This window comes from Oncorhynchus nerka, linkage group LG10, assembly GCF_034236695.1.
Source record: "Oncorhynchus nerka isolate Pitt River linkage group LG10, Oner_Uvic_2.0, whole genome shotgun sequence".
Classification (NCBI taxonomy): Eukaryota; Metazoa; Chordata; class Actinopteri; order Salmoniformes; family Salmonidae; genus Oncorhynchus; species Oncorhynchus nerka.
Window position 1 is genome coordinate 54,612,515 of NC_088405.1, and position 21,157 is coordinate 54,633,671.

General features: G+C 43.0%; 1 protein-coding gene and 1 pseudogene across 7 annotated transcripts in view; one reads left to right on the forward strand and one right to left on the reverse strand.

Moving 5' to 3' along the window:
• The window catches only part of LOC115135594 (signal-induced proliferation-associated 1-like protein 1), a 46,294-nt gene extending 42,264 nt beyond the window's left edge, over window positions 1–4,030 (reverse strand). For 6 of the 7 annotated variants that reach the window (XM_029670450.2, XM_029670457.2, XM_029670454.2 and 3 more), the window contains exon 1: window positions 3,744–4,029. The gene's annotated coding sequence lies outside the window, so the exon portion shown is untranslated. Of the gene's footprint in view, window positions 1–3,743 lie in introns of all 7 variants that reach the window. The other variant, XM_029670458.2, reaches the window with a different exon arrangement.
• A 13,871-nt stretch (window positions 4,031–17,901) lies between these two features.
• LOC115135624 (insulinoma-associated protein 1a-like) lies at window positions 17,902–19,866 on the forward strand (annotated as a pseudogene).
• The last annotated feature ends 1,291 nt before the right edge of the window (window positions 19,867–21,157 follow it).

Genomic DNA, 21,157 nt, shown 5'->3' on the forward strand with positions numbered 1-21,157 from the left:
CCACTAGAGTGAATTTATTCAAATTCACAGAAGTCATGCTTTCATTCAATTTATGCCATCTCAAAATAATCTTGATCATAATCCTGATTATAAATCAAACGCAAACATTTGTGGGACTGGAAAGAACACGTTTCGACCTGCATTAAGACCTAATATAGAGAAGTTAAACAACAAACCAATATGAGTTGAAACATGTTAATTTAGAGAAGTAAAACAACAAGCCAATACAGGTTGAAACATGTTCCTTCCAGTTGCACAAAAACACACGACTTGATTTACGTCTCACCATCTCTCTTTCCAATCCTCCTCTCTGCCTCTCTCTCCTTTCCTTCATTCCCTTCCCTCCCATCACTTTCTCTTTCTCCTTTTTCTCTCCTCTCCTGTCCTGCTCATTGTGCAGTCAGGTCCTGTGCAGCAGAGCAGAGCTATAGGCCGGCCAGAGCCCAGGGACAGAAATCTGAGGGTGACTCCACTCCAGAGAGGGCTGAGCTCCCATTAAGAGCATGGCCACAGAGGACAGGTGACAAAGGAGAGCACAAGCCGATTAGAGGATCCACCCAGTGGCTTACACTGCCATCCACCATCCTACCATCCTATGCTCTGCTCAGAGGGGGTGGCACTGCTGGGCCACCAGCCTACCTCGGTCACACAGACATACTGCTCACCAGGAGGGATAGAGAGACGGGGCCTAGTGACCCAAAATGGCTCCAAATGAGGGAGATGGTGTGGTGCTGACTCATGTTTTAGAGGAGAGAATAATCTGCCCGGTAACATTGATCCATGTTGATTGGACATATTGATTATTTCTCCTAAGACACCAGGGAAATCTATTTAACTGTAGTCTTAGTCATTTTCGCTCATATTTGTCATTTGTCCTTGCATAAAAGATGAGAGTAGAAATAGGTCAGTTTGTCACGGCACGGTGGGAGCACCATGGTGACTTTCCTCTCTCGCGGAGCACAGTAGGCCTCAACGTAGATTGAATAGCATTTTTACAAGCCTCAGGTTGTTGTCGGACAGGCGCCTGTCTATGTCGTGCTATGTGAAGACGGTTGGTTGACTGTTGAGAGGCTATACGCTGCAGCGGTCCAACAGAGAGGAGTTGCTTTTGGCATTGAAATACAACTTGGTATGCAAAGAGTGCAGCGGTGTGATCTGGAGTTGAAATCCTGGGTGACACACAGCTTTAGTACCTCTGAGACAAGCAGGGTCTGTTAGCTCCGGGGCTCTGCTAGCATCCTGCGGCACAAACGTGTACTACCGCTGCTCTCACTATTATTTCCATCAATATCATATAAGTCATTTTGGCCTTCAATGTTTTAAGGATCTCCACTTATTAAACTGGCAAAGGACAAACATGCAACAGTTCCTTTACATTTCATCTATACATTTAAGACGTCAAGTGGTTCTGTACGTACACCCTTGATTCATCAGATGCCTCTTACTATGGAACACAATGTTGTTTAATAGATCTGTCCTCTGTGGTCAGGGGCTGGTGTAGGAATGGACAGTGATGTAGCAATTTGATTGTGCAGGAAATACAAGTGGGCCTGATCGATCACAGAGACGAGCTGTTCAGCCTCTCCTTTCCTCCCACTCAGCTGAAGAATTTGTGCCACAGGTCCCTGCTGACTGACAGAGAGCCTCTAATATTTAAAAAGAGTCCCAGACACCCACAGGTTTTTGTAGCCCCCTACTGTGACAATACTAGTCCTAGCTAGATGAACAAATATAGACACGTACATGCTCTGACGCCAACGGCTAGTTCCCATCATTTGGGTCAAAACAGCATATTTAAAGCGCCACATTTTTAACATGTTCGAAGAAAAAGTGTTCTTTTTGAGAGCGCCCGAGTGCTTCACTACTTTAACTAGAACAGGCATGTTTCTGTCACAGACACACACAGACACACATCTGATTGTTCTATACTTACAATAATATAACGACCTCCCTACTGTCCACAAACTATAAAAGTCTGAGGGCAAAGTATTTTCCTGTTATGTTGTCAAATAATAGAGAATATACCTTTTTTTTTCTCGTAGTTTGAGTACATGGGAGTTTATTTAACCCTAAAATACTGGCGGGTATATCCATGAACCTACATTTGACTGACAAGTAAATAACTGTCGGGTTGAGATTGCTGCATTAAATAGTTGAATGTCTGTTAAGAGTGGACATTTTATCTGGCCTAACCTTCTCAAAGAACACTCAAAATAACAATACATTTGATCCCAAGTTGAATGCCCTTTTGCAATCCTATTTTGTAATCACTCTGTTATTATTGTGATATTATTACATTATCAATTCTTTTGAATATTTTAGAAGCATTTCATGAAAATTTAAGCACTGTGGTAGGGTCCGTTTCCCTCGATAAAACCGGCATCTGTCCCCATCATTGGCAGTGTGACCTCAAAGCGTCACCAGACTCTTGTACCCATGTGCTATGTGTGCAATGATAGTGGTTGTGTGTCATGGTGGCACCAACAAATCTGATGTTATCATCCGGCTTCAGTTACCCCCGATCACATATACAGTATATTCATTCTCAGAGAGCTTGATTTCAGAAGATTGACTTTCATACACACACACACATATCCATGAGCACATCTGGCCAACCATCTAGGTTAACAGTCTAGGACCGATAACGTCACACCCTCTGCCAATCTGGCCAGGAACGCACAAAGACCATGACCAAGTCCCTGTCATCAAATTTAGACAAGCACACGGCCTACCACACTCCTCGGGAAAGAGTGCAAGGACTTCACCATGTCAAGTCCCGATGCATTCATCATCATAAGGAATACCATTGTCCATTAACGACAACCACAGTGAACACCACATCTGGCGCAAAATAAATTAAATGGCCAGTCCTTATAGTGCACTAGCTTATGTAAGCTGTCCCTCATCCCTCTCCTCTTCATCTCCCTCCTTGTTCCCCCTTTCTCTTCTACACCAGCCCTCTCAATCCCTTGCATCCCCAACCCCCAAAAAGCACAACCCCCCCTCACTGCCAAAATGAGAAAAAAAATGATATCCCGCATCCCTCCTTTTCTTTGCCACCTTGAAAACAACACCCTGATCCCAGCTCTGGTTCTCCATTCCATCATTGTCTGTGCACATTACATGCAGTACCCTCTCAGTCCTCTTTATCATCCCCCACACAAAAACAGGCAGGGGCTGCAGACCTTAGTCTGTAAAAAAAAAAGTATATTTATATGTATATCCTATTTCTCTTACCTTTTTGTTTCTGTGTCACTATAGTTCCTGTCTATTCACCTCTTTCATTCTCCCTGTCTTTGGCGTGCTCTCTGTCTCTTCATCCCTCCCTCCATTCCTCCACCTGGCCCACATCTCTGGGTCCTGCAGCCCCGAGCGCCCTACAGCAAGGTCTGCAGTGACTTCATGTCAATGTCATTACACCGTTTTTAAACGAGCCCAGAACACCAGAGGGGTGGGTGGGGGGGGGGGGGGAGCGTGAAGATAGCAGAATGCCGCTCAGACATAATTTTCTACCCCTGACAAAGCGTCCGTTCATTGTGTTGACACATCCTTTGCTCTCTCACTTCTGTACGGCAGAATGATCTGAATCTCTGGTGAAATCGACAGGAAATAAGAGCATATGCATGCTCACATAGGGGGTGTCCTGAACAAATCAATCACATTCATTATCACCAGACATAGGATATAGGGAATTAGGAATGTGTGCATTCTGAAGGCTTTGAGTAAAGAAAGACAGTGCTTACCTCCACATCTCAGCTCCGCTCCACCCTGCCTGGTATCATCCTGTTCCTTTCTGTAGCCTCCCTCCCCCCTCTCCCCATGACAGCATTTTTCTGCTATCTATCCCCACGCTGAGGCTTTTTCTCCTCCTCGTCCCTCTTCGATTTCCCTTGCCTGCTCCCTTCTTCCCCTCTCCAAAAATAAAACTCCTCTCTGGTCAGTGTGCCTAGGAGCTCAGCTCTTCCGTTCCGTTGTTCAGTCAAAAGAGGCAGGTTGATTTGTTCTGTCTCCCTCCCTCACGCTGATTCTATTTCATTCACATCACACTGAAGCCAAACCCCTCCTTCTCCTCCCCTCACACACGGCACATCCCCAATCTCTCTCCTCCCCCTCCTCTCTCTCTCTCTCTCTCTTTCTCTCTCTGTCAAAGAGAGGCTGAGGCAGCAATAGACAGCAAACTAGGCAAGATGTGCTCTCTTTCTCTCCCTCTCTCTAATCCGTATTCAAGACTAATGGTTGAATGATTAGGGTGACTAGATTAAGCGACCAATGAGTGCATCTAGCCTGTCAGCCACAATGTGCCATTCTACGTGTTTGGTTGGAGGAAAGGTTGGGGGGGGGAAGGAGCATGTGTAGTGTTCTCCCCAAACATGGACCAATGGGTGGGGGTCACACTAAACAATTAAATGGTTCCCCAACAAGGAGGGTACATTGTTTACTAGACTCTAAACATTCAGAGGGCTCCCGAGTGGCGCAGCGGTCTAAGGCACTGCATCTCAGTGCAAGAGGTGTCACTACGGTCCCTGGTTTGAATCCAGGCTGTATCAGATCCGGCCATGATTGGGAGTCCCGTAGAGAGGCGCACAATTGGCCCAGCATTGTCCGGTTTTGGCCAGGATTGGCCGGCATTGTAAATAAGAATTTGTTTTTAACTGACTTGCCTAGTTAAATAAAGGTTAAAAAAATTTTTAAAGAGGGCCATCATCACTGTTCACCTCCCCCTCCCCTCCCATTCCCTCCCTGCCCAGTAGGTTCTCTGCCACCTGACCTTCCAAAATGGTTTCCATGTGTTTGATGCCATTCCATTTGCGCCGTTCCAGGCATTATTATGAGCCATTCTGCATTTCCATAGACATTACCTTGGCTCCCTAAGTCCAGCCATGGCGTGGTGTGATTATGACACCCTACAAAAGCACAGGTGTCAGTCACAGACTGAACACCGGAGATGTTTATGAGAAAGAGGGGAATTATGCTGCTCTTTGTGAGCCTTTTACTGCGGCAAATTAAAGCATTATCATTAAGGATTATGGTCCTTTCGATTTGTCTTTGTTGTGCCAGCACAGTAATATTTATCTATTTTTTCAGATGGTTTTCAGATGGATTTTCTCACTAGGGGTTATAGAGAGTCACAAACAACAGTATTTTGGACCTCAATCTAGAACAAGACTGGGCACCTAATCCCAGGTTCTCCACCTCTCATCACGCTCAAATGCATCCTTATGTTGAAAGCACAGTACAACACCGTGGAAGTGTATGCTGCATGATTCATAACATTATAGGCATATCCCATGTGTGTGTAATAGCACAATAAATAGTTGTATATTGTAGACATTGGTACATGGTTTCTATACTCAGTTATGTGCTGAGACTGCCTGTTTTGCCTGAGACTGTCTGTTTTGACTACTAGCCTTACCAGTTCCGCTTTAAACAACCCTTTAGCTAATGTGGCACTGGAGCTGGGGCCCGACTCCATCCACTAATTACTGTATGAAGTCACCCCCCGCCTGACCATATGGCCCTGATAGGTCACCAACTCTGGTCAAGCCCACAACAGAGCTGGGTGTGGGGGTGGGGGCTAGGGGGACAGGTTGGGGGTGGTGAGTCTAAAACCAATTAAAACAAGGAAACAATGATAATAGTTTTGGATGCACAAGACAGTAGATTTATGTGATAGCAGTTTAGGTCATGGGGTATAGTCTAAGACTAGAATGACATTGCTGATACATCAAATGACCCCTGATGTTAATTTTTTTCATCATTCATTATTATTTTGCATTTGAGATATGTTCAAACTACCATTTTGACACATGGCAATGCAAACATTTTCCTCAGTAATTCCTATAATTTACATAATGTAGATTAAATATATATTTCAAATAACTGTTACCATACATAAGTCCAATCAGTTAAACAGAAAATAGTTTGTAAGCAGTGATTGTGGATCAGACAAAGATTTTTTTCTAGTTCCTATTATTCCTTGGTATGATTGGTTTTCATTGTCAAAGACCAGCCTAGCCCCAGTTCATTTATTCTAAGCACTACTTCTCCTTCCTATTTTGTAAGAGAACCATGAACTGCCTGAGAAGCTGGATGCTTCACTTTGTATCTCTATTATAAAAAATGGTTGAATGGAATTCTAACTGCTGTCACATTATCCAACCTAAGACCATGACGCTAGACAGAACCTACTGCATCTATCCGCTTTACCAAGTCTAGCTGCCTGGCCAGTTGGGTGGGTAGAATTTGTCGAACGTTCCAACAGGAATCTGTTCCAAAAACTATGTAAAGTACAAGGTTGCCAACAAACAACGCATACAATACTTTGTATTTGCATGATCAATTCACCACGCTAACTAGCTGCCGAATAGGCATCAACTCACCACGTAGCTTATTCTTAATGTTTTTCCATAAGCTACCAGAGACATTTTTCGGAATAAACGTGATGAGTGAAAACCTAATGAAATAGCCCACTCCCTACCCGGTATCTTATTCGGCCGCTATCCAACGTTGTATGCGTTGTTTGTTGGCAACCTTGTTATTTACGAAGTTTTTGGAACAGATTCCCGTTGGAACGTTCCACACATTATACCCACCCTGGTCAGTGTGTTTCGTGAACAAGAAAAGGTAGATGGGTTGCTGTAGCATTGATAGAGGCCTAACATAATTACACTCCACCGAATGCTGAATACAAATGATCTTATAGGCCCAAACAAAGTCAGCCCTGGAACTGAACTAAACGGCATAGGTTGTCGTTACCCATTTCACGTGAATACATGATAACACAAGGTTTCCACGTCCTTTGCGCTGTCATATATCACGTTATGTGTACTGGTGAATTATCAATACTAGCTCACAGCAATAGTCAGTAATACAGCGACATCTAGTGGTAAACTGCATCGTAGACAACCTTGTGTGCAATTGTGACCAGGTCCCAGACTTTGCATCTGTAGAGCCCTGTAAAATCCGCGATACGGAGAACACTTACAGAATCACGGAATCTAGACATCAAAACGGAATTCAACAATATTGAAAATGTATTGAACTTAGTATGGAATCAACTAAATGTATTGAAAATGAATTCGTTGTTACACGTGTATCATAAAACATTAACAGAATGAATTGGTGATTCGTATTTCCTGCAACTTGCTGAAGAGACAATGAGAATTCCCCTTGTCTGTGTTTGTGCGTTTACCACTTTGTGTAGGCAGTAGCGACGATGCTAATAAAAAGTGGAAAGTCTTTCCCCAAAACCTTGTCAATTAAACGTTAACTACAAAGTAGCCTATGCTTACCTGGTAGAATGATGTCAGAAGTATTTGAATCAATCCAGTGGGCATTTGTTTTGCAAACTACTATCAAGCAAGTGCGCTACAAAAACACCACTAAACAACAGCCTATTGCTATGTGCCACTTGAATTAAAGGGTAACTACACACAAACATAAAATAAAACATTCCCAGACCTCAAAAGTGGCCCTCCTGATGGGGTTTAAACATTGTTGTGGACTTACAACATCCAATTTAGCTGTTTTTCTTTCTTTTTTTTAAAGGATCAACTCTACCTCTCAACCATAACCTCCATCCTTACCCGAGCTTCATGTCCACCTCCTGGTTCAACCCTAACCCTAGCAATAAACCTAATCCTAACTCTAGCTTCATGTCCACATCCTGGTTCAACCCTAACCCTAGCAATAAACCTAATCCTAACTCTAGCTTCATGTCCACATCCTGGTTCAACTCTAACCCTAGCAATAAACCTAATCCTAACTCTAGCTTCATGTCCACATCCTGGTTCAACCCTAACCCTAGCAATAAACCTAATCCTAACTCTAGCTTCATGTCCACATCCCGGTTCAACCCTAAACCCAGCAATAAACCTAATCCTAACTCTAGCTTCATGTCCACATCCCGGTTCAACCCTAAGCCTAGCTTCATGTCCAAATCTCAGGGAGTAAAACCATTACTTGTTATAGTGCACTTCTAAGAATAATTACACAGTAATAACAAAACTGTGGGCTCTATTTTCGGCTGGCAATTTCGCCATGTAAAAACTGGCGCACTGCTATTTTCCATCCCTTTTTATTTATTTTATTTCACTTTTATTTAACCGGGTAGACAAGTACAATTGCGACCTGGCCAAGATAAAGCAAAGCAGTTCGACACATACAACGAAACAGAGTTACACATGGAGTAAAACAAACATACAGTCAATAATACAGTAGAAAAATAAGTCTATATACAATGTGAGCAAATTAGGTGAGATAAGGGAGGTAAAGGCAAAAAAAGGCCATGGTGGCGAAGTAAATACAATATAGCAAGTAAAACACTGGAATGGTAGATTTGCAGAGGAAGAAAGTGCAAAGTAAAGATAGAAATAATGGGGTGCAAAGGAGCAAAATAAATAAATAAATACAGTAGGGGGAGGGGTAGTTGTTTGGGCTAAATTATAGATGGGCTATGTACAGGTGCAGTAATCTGTGAGCTGCTCTGACAGCTGGTGCTTAAAGCTAGTGAGGGACATAAGTGTTTCCAGTTTCAGAGATTTTTGTAGTTCGTTCCAGTCATTTGGCAGCAGAAAACTGTAAGGAGAGACAGCCAAAGGAAGAATTGGTTTTGGGGGTGACCAGAGAGATATATCTGCTGGAGCTCGTGCCACAGGTGGGTGCTGCTATGGTGACTAGCGAGCTGAGATAAGAGGGGACTTTACCTAGCAGGGTCTTGTAGATGACCTGGAGCCAGTGGGTTTGGCGACGAGTATGAAGCGAGGGCCAGCCAACGAGAGCGTACAGGTCGCAGTGATGGGTAGTAAAGATAATAGGGGTTGCAACGATTTCAGCAGATCATTTTAGAAAGAAAGGGTCCAGATTGTCTAGTCCGGCTGATTTGTAGGGGTCCAGATTTTCCAGCTCTTTCAGAACATCAGCTGACTGGATTTGGGAGAAGGAGAAATGGGGAGGCTTGGGCGAGTTGCTGTGGGGGGTGCAGTGCTATTGAACGGGGTAGGGGTAGCCAGGTGGAAAGCATGGCCAGCCGTAGAAAAATGCATATTGAAATTCTCAATTACAGTGGATTTATCAGTGGTGACAGTGTTTCCTATCCTCAGTGCAGTGGGCAGCTGGGAGGAGGTGTTCTTATTCTCTATGGACTTTACAGTGTCCCAGAACTTTTTTGAGTTTGTGTTGCAAGGAAGCAAATTTCTGCTTGAAAAAAGCTAGCCTTGGCTTTTCTAACTGCCTGTGTATATTGTTTTCTAGCTTCCCTGAAAAGTTGCATATCACGGGGGCTGTTCAATGCTAATGCAGAATAACATAGGATGTTTTTGTGTTGGTTAAGGGCAGTCAGGTCTGGAGAGAACCAAGGGCTATATCTGTTCCTGGTTCTAATTTTCTTGAATGAAGCATGCTTATTTAAGATGGTGAGGAAGGCATTTAAAAAAAATAACCAGGCATCCTCTACTGACAGGATGAGATCAATATCCTTCCAGGATACTCCCGCCAGGTCGATTAGAAAGGCCTGCTCGCTGAAGTGTCTCAGGGAGCGTTTGACAGTGATGCGTGGGGGTTGTTTGACCACTGACCCATTACGGATGCAGGCAGTGAGGCAGTGATTGCTGAGATCTTGGTTGAAAACAGCAGAGGTGTATTTAGAGGGCAAGTTGGTTAGGATGATATATATGAGGGTGCCCGTGTTTACGGCTTTGTGGTGGTACTTGATAGGTTCATTGATAATTTGTGTGAGATTGAGGGCATCAAGCTTAGATTGTAGGATGGCTGGGGTGTTAAGCATGTTCCAGATTAGGTCGCCTAGCAGCACGAGCTCTGAAGATAGATGGGGGGCAACCAGTTCACAAATGGTGTCCAGAGCACAGCTGGGGGCAGAGGGTGGTCTATAGCAGGCAGCAACGGTGAGAGACTTGTTTTTAGAGAGGTGCATTTTTAAAAGTAGAAGTTAAAATTGTTTGGGTACAGACCTGGATAGTAGGACAGAACTCTGCAGGCTATCTTTGCAGTAGATTGCAACACCGCCCCCTTTGGCCATTCTATCTTGTCTGAAAATGTTGTAGTTTGGGATGGAGATTTCAGAATTTTTGGTGGTCTTCCTAAGTCAGGATTCAGACACGGCTAGAACATCCGGGTTGACAGAGTGTGCTAAAGCAGTGAATAAAACAAACTTAGGGAGGAGGCTTCTAATGTTAACATGCATGAAACCAAGGCTATTACGGTTACAGAAGTCATCAAAAGAGAGCGCCTGGGGAATAGAGGAACAGAGGAGGAGTAGGATAAGGGTACGGCTAAAAGCTATGAGAATTGGTCGTCTAGAACGTCTGGAATGTCTGGAACGTCTGGAACAGAGAGTAAAATGACGTTTCTGGGGGCGATAAAATAGCTTCAAGGTATAATGTACAGACAAAGGTATGGTAGGATGTGAATACAGTGGAGGTAAACCTAGGTATTGAGTGATGATGAAAGAGATATTGTCTCTAGAAACATTATTGAAACCAGGTGATGTCATCGCATGTGTGGGTGGTGGAACTGAAAGGTTGGATAAGGTATAATGAGCAGGGCTATAGGCTCTACAGTGAAATAAGCCAATAAACACTAACCAGAACAGCAATGGACAAGGCATATTGACATTAAGGAGAGGCATGCTTAGTTGAGTGATCATAAGGGTCCAGTGAGTAGTGAGGTTGGTTGGGGTAACGGCGATTCAAACAGCTAGCCGGGCCATCGATAGCAAGCTAGCATAGGATGGAGGTCTGTTATTAGCCACCTTGTGCGTTTCCGTCGGTAGATTAGTGGGGTTCCGTGTGGTTAGAGGGGATCAATCCAATTGGCAAAATAGATATAGTTATAGTGACCCAAGAAAAATTGTCCAATAGACCTATTCAGATAGCAGCCAATAAGACAGCTAACGATTAGCGGGCCACAGATGGGCGTTCAGGTAACGTCGCGACGCAGGGGCCAGTTGAATAACTCCCTCAGGCAGATAACGTCGGTAGTCCAGTCGTGAAGGCCCGGTGGGGCTCAGCATCGGCAGTAAAACGTGTCCGGATAGGTGATTGTAGCCCAGGAGTGGCTGATGGAACTCTTCAGCTGGCTAGCTCCAGAATAATTGATGTTTACTCCGGAATCGACGTAAGCCAATAGTCACACGGATATAGCAGCTAGCTAGCTGCGAGATCCAGGTGTAAATGGTCGTAAACCCTTACGCCAGGTTCAGCAATTTACCTGTCTAATATCAGCTCGCTTCCGCTGAGAGGGAAGGGTGGCCATATTTGAGGTGTGTCCATATAAACAAGCACACAAGTGATAATTTCATGCAGCGCTAAAGGGAAGTTTTAAGAACCACCAAAAGCAGGTCTTAACTGTAACGCATTTGATAATGACATGGATTTTGAGAGCGGAAGCGCAGCCTATCCAGCTGTGTGCCCATGAGAGTTGTGCCTTTTGGAATGGTTTCCACCCATTTCATTTGATTTGATTAAAAAAAAACAAGCCTAGCCTACCTTTCCCTTAATCAAGGCTAGTTTAGCAGCTTTGCATAGTGCGTATTTTCATCCTGGCCATGCATTAGCCAAGTAGCCAATGAAAAAATAGTTTTTTTTATGGTCTACTGACAGTGGCTGGAAGTATTTTGGAGGTTTTTGCCCTCGTGCTTTTTCATGATTCACAATTCACATACCTGCATATTTCATTTTGTTTGTTCAAGTAGTTTACACATCCCCGTTTACAAAGAGCGCCCCTCGTCCGATTACCAAAGACGTGCTCCACCAAACTATTCAGTCCTTCTATAATGCATATCAACGGCAGATTTTTTTGAGAATGTGCCTCGCACATAGGCAACAATACAATTGACAGGAGCCATGTATTTTGTATAGGCATGTGAATGTTATGCGTAGAGATATTTACTCCTAGGTTTGTAGCCTAATGGTATCACCGTTAAAGCTAGTCTGTGGTTGGTACATCCATTTTTGGACTTTTAAATTAATGATATATAGCCATTGATTATATAATAATATAAATGCCTCATTAGCTTAGTTCAACTGTCTTACCCCATTACAACTAAAAATATATGATTGTTTTACTCCATTGTTTGTAAACAATGTACCCTAATTGTACACAAAAACTGTATAGCTTAAAAAATAATGTGAGGTTTTGCCCGCCCTACAGATGTCTATATCGGTCAGCTAATACAGGACTAGCAAGGGCCCAGTACTTTTGTGGGAAACAAAAAAACTTTTTTGAATTTTATTATTAAGATTTTTTTTGTAATTCAGATTTTTAAAGGGGATGCTGCTCCACCCTCAGCACCCTTACTTTCCGCGACTATTTGTATATTGGTTTAAAAGAATCGCGAAAGTCAATTTGTGAAGTTCCATTTTGAGACCTTTCTGAATTCTCCAGGCCTATTAGCCATCATTAGCTCTATTCTCAGAAGGTTCCGTGGAAGGAAAGGTGTCCTAGAAAGGCCAGAAAGATGTACAAAGACTCCAGGCACCTCAGCCATGGACTGTTCTTTCTGCAAGCGTGACCGGAGCATCAGGTCTTGGACTAACAGGATCCAAGACAGCTTCTATCCCCAAGAAAGAAGACCGCTAAACAGCTAATCAATGGCTGCCCACCCTCACCCACAAACTATCTGCACTGACCCTTTCTGCACTGACTGCATACTCACAGGTATCCACCCACCCATTCACACATACCTACACTGACACTCTTGCACACACACACTCAAACTCACATACTGACGTCCACACACACACACGCACACACACACACACACACTCACATACTGACGTCCACACACACTCACACACACACACCATCATGCAAACACTCACCATATCTGCTGCTACTATTTATTATTATTGTTATTATTATTATACTTTATCTTGCTGCTAACAGTCACTTTTTGTTTTACCCCTGCTTACATGTACATAGCCTATTTACCTCACTACTCCAGTATCCCTGCACATTGAAACTATGGTACATGTTTTGTTTTTTAAATTTATATAATTTCTTCTTACCTTGATATTCAACAGATTGCTGGGAAAGAGAGCGCTATCAGATTTGACACCAATGCTCCTTATAGGACACATCATTGCACTGCACTCTATACACATCACTGCACTCTATACTCCTCTGTAAACTGGTCATCTCTGTATACCTGTCGCAAGACCCACTGGTTGTTGCTTATTTATAAAAACCCTCTTAGGCCTCACTACCCCTATCTGAGATACCTACTGCACACCTCATCCTCCACAAACAACACCTGTTCTGCCAGTCAGGTCCCCAAAGCACACACATCCCTGGGTCACTCGTTTTTTCAGTTCGCTGCAGCAACAAACAGTTTTATCGCAATCTCTTCAATCAAAGACTCAATCATGGACACTATTACTGGCAGTTGTGGCTGCTTTGTGACATGTATTGTTGTCTCTACCTTCGTGCCCTTTGTGCTGTTGTCTGTGCCCAACAATGTTTGTACCCTGTTTTGTGGTGCTACCATATGCTGCTGCCATGTTGTGTTGCTACCATGCTGTGTTGTCATGTGTTGCTGCCATGCTATGTTGTCATCTTAGGTCTCTCTTTATGTAGTGTTGTGTTGTCTTTCTTGTCGTGATGTGTGTTTTGTCCTATATTTTTTATTTGTACTCCCAGCCCCCGTCCCCGTAGGAGGCCTTTTGCCTTCTGGTAGGCCGTCATTGTAAATAAGAATTTGTTCTTAACTGACTGGCCTAGTTAAATAAAAAAATAACAAATAAAAAAACAACAGGGGGGAAGGCCTGGGTGTTATAGATGTGACCTACTCCTCCTAATTTATGCTATTTGTGGCTTTAGAGTAGGGAGAGCATTGGTTAGTGGAACACCTCGCAAAGTGGGACACTTAAGCTTTGTAATTGATATGTTTAAATGTGTACTATAACATAACGCCTGTGTGTTAGTGAGGAAGTATGTGATGATAAAAAAATGGGTATGGCGTCATCGTTGTGGGCGTGGCATCCCGTGTAATGACACGTGTCTCGAGGCATAATGGTAAGTAAATTGACATAGGGTTCTGAGGTAAATAATGTTAAGGTTATAAAACACTAAGAAAGGATTTTCAGTGTCTCATTACTACCTACTCTCACGTTTTAGAATAGTGATATTGTGACAGTGTGCCAGTATGCCAATCGCCTACTGTCAAAATGGGACACCCCTCTAGGCCATTTTAATGCAGAAAAAAATATTTCCGGGGATTATGAATGACATGTTTTCTTAACAGAAATCTATTTTCTAAATAGGATCAAATGTTCAATTTCATTTTCCTCAAATTTGCAAATCAGCTAGCTTGCTAAAAAAAATACATGAAACATTCTAGCAAGCTATATTCATAACTATAAAGGTATATGATGACTAAAAAAATATATTTTGCTGTATTTGACTATGGTAACAATAAAACAGTCGTTGAAATGTTTGATAGGTAAGGTCTTTCTGGTTTCGTTCTACAAAATGTCCATTAGAGTGTGATGTTGAGCTGATAGGCCTAAATGAAGTTAATTTTATTTTATGAATAGGCTATACAATTACATATAGGCTACATCATATAATTATAATCAAGTATGATGATGATAATGATAATAATAATGATAAATTATCCTTCTTAATGTTCCACAAAAATACATAAATAATGTTTTAATACATTTAATTTGTATGAAGAACATTTTGAAATTACTCATATACTCTTTAATTTATTATTCTTTACGAGAACGATTTGTGTCTCACTTTGCCAATCAAGGTGTCGCAATTTACCAGTATTGACTTAAAACATTTGGGCTCAGGACGGTTTGTGTTTGAAGAGTCCTCTGTGTTTAATATTATACTTTTTATGTATAGTGTAGTAGAGTTCTTAAGTTATTTAGAATTGTATCATTTTGGGGGTTAAGACAATGAGATGCTTCTGCGTAAGGTGTTCCGGAAAACGACTTTTCAGAAAGTGTCCCACTTTACCAATACTCACCCTATATACACCCCGCCTTTACCCAATTGAATCTGGTTGAAAAGGGATTGGATGGAGAACCATGGCGCTGTAGCTGCATGTTTGTTTATTCTATTGTTATTGGGGACTGGGAGGCTGTGTATTCATGTCCTCAGCAAATACTGTACAGCTGTATGTAAATAAGACAGCACGAACTGCACATGGCTGAGGAACGAGCGATACGGGCCAATCGCTGGCGTTCCTGCATCCTTCCCGGTAGCAACAAGATTACACATTCCGAATTCCTCCTGCCCAGGCTGCGCACTGAACAAAGGGAGGGTAGTCCTATAGGGTGACGTGTCTCTCTTGTAGGCTACTGTAGGCCAGGCAATGGATTTTCTTCGAAAAACGTTTCCATGCAATTGCTACGATTATTATGTCGAATCATCAGTAATGTGCGTGAGCATGAGGCTAGGTGGCATTTATTGGGACGACTCATGTAGGTAGCTCTGCAATGTGGTCACTAGCTGGCGCAGCCACAAAGGCATACAATCAGATTTTTTTAACCTAACCTTAACCACACTGCTAACCCTAATGCCTAAACCTAACCTTAAATTAAGACTAAAAAGTAGATTTTTGTTTTCATGAATTTTGACGGAATAGGCTATTTTGACTTGCAGCTGGCCCATCAAGTGGAAATCGCTCAGATCTGCCCTCAGGGCAAGATTCATGACAATAAACGTCAACCTGCTATTTACAGGTCTAGTCGGTAGCCTAATATGGAGCAAGTTCTGACCACGATTAACATTCCAGAGGTGGTTAGCCATTATCTTCATGACTTCTGTTTCTCAAAAGGTGCTGCTCTCAGCTCTTTGTGACTCATGTCTGAGACGTTTAATTCCCTGGTTGTGATCGTGTTCTTATTAGCCTGAATGTTCAAACAAGTTTCTATATTATTCTTATAACCTTTACCTACTGGGGCTGAATTCACGTGTCTAATGTAGCTCAAGATATGGCTCATAAACACAACCTGAGGGGCCATGCAACACATTGCTCTTTTTTGATTGGGCAACATGTTCAAAACAACATTGTGGAACATTGTCTAGTTGTATCAGAAGTATTTCATTTAAATTAACGGAATTAGTTTGAACAGGTTGACGAGTCTATATGCTATATTGTGCGTGACCATGGCGCCTTTTTAAAACGTGTTATTCTTCATATGCCTCAGTGGAGATAGGTATTCCGTTAGTTTAAAAGCGCCACATTTGTGATTCCGATTAATTATGCCGCTGCTGAATTGTGCGTCTGAGCCGCCAGTAATGGGGTAAGTCAGGCAGGTCACGTCAAAGAATAGGACCGAAATCAATTCTCCAGCTTTATGCAAATAGTGTGTCACAGAGGTCAGGGCGGGCGCGTGGCTTGTGCCTCCAAAGGCACACGCTTCAAACTTCCAATTCCAACAAAGGCGGAAAGTAAAAGAATTGGGAATGTCCCCCTTCGACCCCCAACACATATACAAATACACGCCCCTCGCCCCTCCATACCGCAATCCTTCTCGCGCTCTAACTTTTTTTTGTTGTCTCCTATCCCCAAAGGACGAAAAAAAATCCAATAACAATCAACGCTCCCCGGAGACAACAGACCGGTTGGGCGACACCACACAACGGCTGGGGGATGTGTGTGCGTGCGTGCGTGCGTGCGTGCGTTTGTGGGTGTGCGCCTTGAGCATATTCCAAATGAGTTTGCTGCGGAGTACAAGACAATGTCTGTTTCTGCATGGGACATGCTTATTTTTCATAACGATATTATGTGATGTCTATTTTAAATCAGTGGTGACAAGTTATAGGCGAAAGAAAAGAAGACCTATAAGAAAACAGGTAAAAATGTATTATTTTGCCTGAGTTGACAGGCCTAATATCTATCAAAACAGGAAATGGGGATGTTGCAATAACATATCCTATTGACTTTTATTTCAGGAACTTATAGAATTGCGACAATATGCATACACAAAATGTTGGTGTTGAGCCCAAAAGAGGCTACAAAACATTAATCAATGCAACTGACTTCTTAGATTTATGTGCATTGTTTAAGAGCCAACCTTACCTCTCTCCATAGTTTACAGGAAGATGTTTTGTCTGTGACCGTTACTGTTGATTGATTTCAACCGTTTTGTTGGCCTTTACAATATAACCCTGATGCAGATAGCCCTGCTGCTATTCCCAATGTATCACTAATAATATTTAGTTTTAGAAGGGTGGGGGTTGGGTGGGTCTGTATATGTGATGTGCTTTTGCGCCAAATTGTGGGCATGTGATGGAAAATTGTTAATTTCGCTGACAGTGACACGACAGACTGTTTCTATTGTTGAGTCGAGACGTTTGATAGTGGGGGTATTGGTTCTGGGCAGTTTGCCACAACGATGAAGCAGAGTTGATGACGACTATTCAAATAATTAGGATACCCTTCACACCAGGGATTGAACAAATCATATGGAGTTATTTTGTGTGGAGTTATTTTGCTTTTTCTTTTCATAATGTTGAATCACACATTTTTTAATGAAATTAACATGTTCAAATAGTTGAATGCCCCTGGACGCTGTGTAGGCTAAGGTGCATTTGGGCAGAGCATTGAACACTGATCTGCTTAGATTCACTGGTGCTGTGCCTCGTCTGCTCTGCTTCTTTGCCTCCAAACTGACACAAACCTGACTCCCCGCAGGCACTTTTCCCCTCCTTTTGATTCGTGCGTTTCGATGAATGGGACGGACGGCTGTGGCACGTGTGTGTTGAATAGAGTCTCAGAGGACATGGGAAGATAAAGGCTGGATAAGGGTGGTATGGCTCTGTGTAATCTACATAATGGCTAGGAACCGTCAAGGACGGGGCAAGTGGTCGGGGTGGGAGTGGGGCGGGGGAAGACAGGGGCCTAGGCAATGGGGGAGGCTGACATCTGCCGCTGTGCTCCTCAGAGACTCCCGGTGGATCATGTTGCCGGGCCTTTCTATTGACGGCTGGACTGCTGCCATCTGCGTCCTAACTGACGCACAATGACAGCTTGGGGGCTTTATAAAGACCGAGACAAACGAAAGAGGGCCAGTGTGGACAAGTACTGCAGAGAGAACAGGACGCATTACGATTACGCACGCCTCTTTACAATCCCTGGCCTCGACTTTAACAGTGAAGACACGTATTGAGGTTGAAGATAACGCGTCGTGTGTGCTTTCTGACAGTCACCATGCCAAAGGGTTTCCTTATAAAACGTTCTAAAAAGGCTGGTCCTGTTTCATACAGGATGCGCGAGGAGGACTTGGCGCTGGTCGCCAACTGTTCACCGCTAGTCGAGAATGGCCCGGCTCATGCACAGCCCTCGGTGTGCCACAACTTTATCAGAGTTCCGAGCCGGGTTATTTTCGGTGGAATGTCAGAGTCTCACTGCGCGCCCTCGCTGAGCCCGACCCGACCTGACAGCGAGGGATATCAGTACCCACCAGCGGACTCCGCTCATCAAATGCTCAGCTCTCTTTCTCCTGCTCCAGCAGATACCTTTCCAGAGGCAAATTTGGGAAGCTTTGCCATTGATGGCTCCCCAGTGTCGCCGTCTCTTCCGGAGATGACCACCAGACTGGACACCATGTGCGGGAATGCTAAATATGCAGCAGTGAAGCGGCCTGCCTTCTCCAACGCCAGATCTCCCCATACTAATTCTAAAAAGCGCAAGTCCTCAAGCTCCCCAAACCAAGAGAAGAAGTCCAGCGTCCGACATGAGGTAACCAAATCTCCCGTCCTCGGGTTGAGCATTACGGAGGAGGCAGAGGATGAGGTGAAGCAGCACTCCAACACCAGTAGTCCGCTCGGAGAGTTTATCTGTCAGCTTTGCAAGGAGCGGTACACGGACCCTCTAACTTTGGCCTTCCACAAGTGCTCTCGCATCGTCCGAGTCGAATATCGCTGCGACGAGTGTGACAAAGTGTTTAGTTGTCCCGCTAACCTGGCCTCCCACCGACGTTGGCACAAGCCAAAGGGTTTCCAAGTGGAGAGAGTCTCGTCACAGAGAGAGGAGAGCCGACCTCATACACCAACAGCCAGATATACGCTCCCACCCTCCACGCCACCCTCAGACTCGGGCTCGGATGAAGAAATGATGTTCAGCTGCCCTCAGTGCTCAAAGAAATTCAGAAAACAAGCGTACCTGAGGAAACACCTGGCCTTGCACAACAGGAAAGCAGCTAGTCATCCCCAGAATCAGACTCCTTCCTCTCCTTTGGCCATAGTCACAGACCAACAACACAGCTGCCCGCTCGAGTCCAGCCGGGAATCACCCCAGCCCTCCGCAAAATACGCAGGGACCGAGCGTATCACAAAGGTGACAGGAGAGGTGTTTCCGTGTCGATTTTGTGGGGATAATTTCTTCTCCTCCCCTGGCCTCACCAGACACATCAACAAGTATCACCCAACGGAGCGCAGACAGGTGATAGTTTTGTCCCAAACTATTTAATGACCTCAGGCTTTTGCTTCGGCATTAATGACTTCATTCCGTTTGGACAGAGTTATTGTAAACATTTGTTTCACCTCGCAAACGGACAAACCTCTTTGATGTGAAATCACACATGTTCCTCCTGAATAGTCTACTTTTGTGTAAATGTCTTCTCTTTTTTTAAATTATTATTATTATTTTTTTTACAAATGTATATTTATCTATAGTCGATTATTTATTTGATATTTATTGATTTGTTAATTTAATAATGTGTTTGTTTATTTATTTATCTGCCCAGATTTGTATTAATCATGTTGCTTTTGACTGGGTTGATGTGAGCCATGACGTAAAAAACAATTACGCATTGCCTCAAATGACCTCTGACCAAATGTGTATACTTTTCCTTGAAACACAATACTATCATGCCAACTTCTTCCTAAAATAATAAAGTATAAATCTACTCTGCAATTGTCTATTTATTATATAAAATATCTTATTGTGTTTACTTTTTGTTTGGCTACATCCATTTCTGCAACATCTACTTTCCATACATGCCAACACCAAATATGCCCTTTATTTAGAGTTGATGGATCAGGTCTACTTGTGATATGATAGATAGACAATTGAATAACATGGCCAATGCCATGTCCCCATTTGATATCGAATGGGCCCAACCGACAAATCAATTTCCAACTTTAAGCATCGACCTTGACAGTGGTCATTAGGTTCAAGTTCAGGGGAAGCGGGGCAAGGTGCAATATGATAAAGGTTTGTCTTTAGTTCAGCCTAGTCTTATAGACTAGAAACAACATAGTAAACGTAATCCTGGACACTAAAATGTATATGATACTGTATCATACTAAATGGAGTGTCTCGTATTTACGAACAGAATAATACGAAATGCTCTGAGACCAGGTTGCAGCGTTCTACAAACAGAAGGTAAAATGGTTAAAAAAGAAAGTCAGGAATAAGTATTTTGGCTATACTTACGAAAATACGCATGTTTTCATAAAACATAGTGATTAGCCTATTATCCATTTGAAAATGTAGCCATTTCAAATATGTTGGAAATCTGGCACATAAGTAGGTCCTACTTTTTTAACGCTATTCCAAAATAAATGTAAATGGTTGGAATTAAAATGGCTCCTTATAAAAAGCCTCTCATATCAACTGAAAACAATTGTTGTAAGCTACACTGGTATCATCCCGCGCCCTTGTGGTACAACAAATAATTGCTGCCGCTTGCTTTACACCCCAGAAAAGGGAATTCCCCCTCTCCCTGTGTAGCCTGGATACCAGTCTTTTTAGCTAACATTCCACTCCTATCATTTGCCAAAGGCAAAGACTACTCCTTGAGCATAGTGGAGTAGAATTGAATGCATGGAATAGAATGAATGGTCAAAGAAGTGTTGAGAATAAATCAATCCTGATGAAGCACTGATGTTTTCCAGTGTCTTTCTTTCTGTACCATTACCTCCATGCTGAAGGTTTCATTTCTTTCCAGAGACAATCGGGTAAATGCTTAGCTACTTGTTTGTATTCATGAGTATTTGACAGATGCCTTAATTACAAGTGTTTGTAATGAAACTGGTAATTGTTGTGAAGATAAAGTAGTAATGGCATGAAGTAATGTTCCCCTGGGAAAAATGAAGTTCCTCTAAGTCTAGCAATACAATATATAATTGTGCCGCCATCAGAAAGTGCTCAAGATTCCCCACTATGACCCTTTTG